The sequence below is a fragment of the Galeopterus variegatus genome, unplaced genomic scaffold, assembly GCF_000696425.1.
Source record: "Galeopterus variegatus unplaced genomic scaffold, G_variegatus-3.0.2 Scaffold14416, whole genome shotgun sequence".
NCBI lineage: Eukaryota > Metazoa > Chordata > Mammalia > Dermoptera > Cynocephalidae > Galeopterus > Galeopterus variegatus.
The window spans coordinates 1-343 of record NW_007740527.1 but is presented as its reverse complement, the minus strand read 5'-3'; positions in this window follow the sequence as shown (position 1 = coordinate 343).

The window sequence follows — 343 nt, the reverse complement described above, 5'->3', positions numbered from 1 at the left end:
AAACTATGGCGAGAGAGGCGAAGGCGAAGGCCGCATCCTGCTGGCTGGACAGAATCATGGTGACCGGCGCAGTGATGAGGCACAGGACCTAGGGGATTAGAATGTGTTTGGGGAGTCTCAGACCTGCAGGCTCAGACAGGATCCAAGGTTTTCTTCCCCTGAGAGAGCCTATGAGGACAGGTTCCTGGTAAACTTCCCATTTGAAAAAAATCCTAATTCTGGATCATCCCCAGCTCTAGATTGAGAAGAATCCCAAATAAACTGTCCCAAACCAATTCCTAGATCTAGGTCAACCCCTCCCTCAAGGCAGGAACTCCCAGGATCTCTATACACACATTCAGGT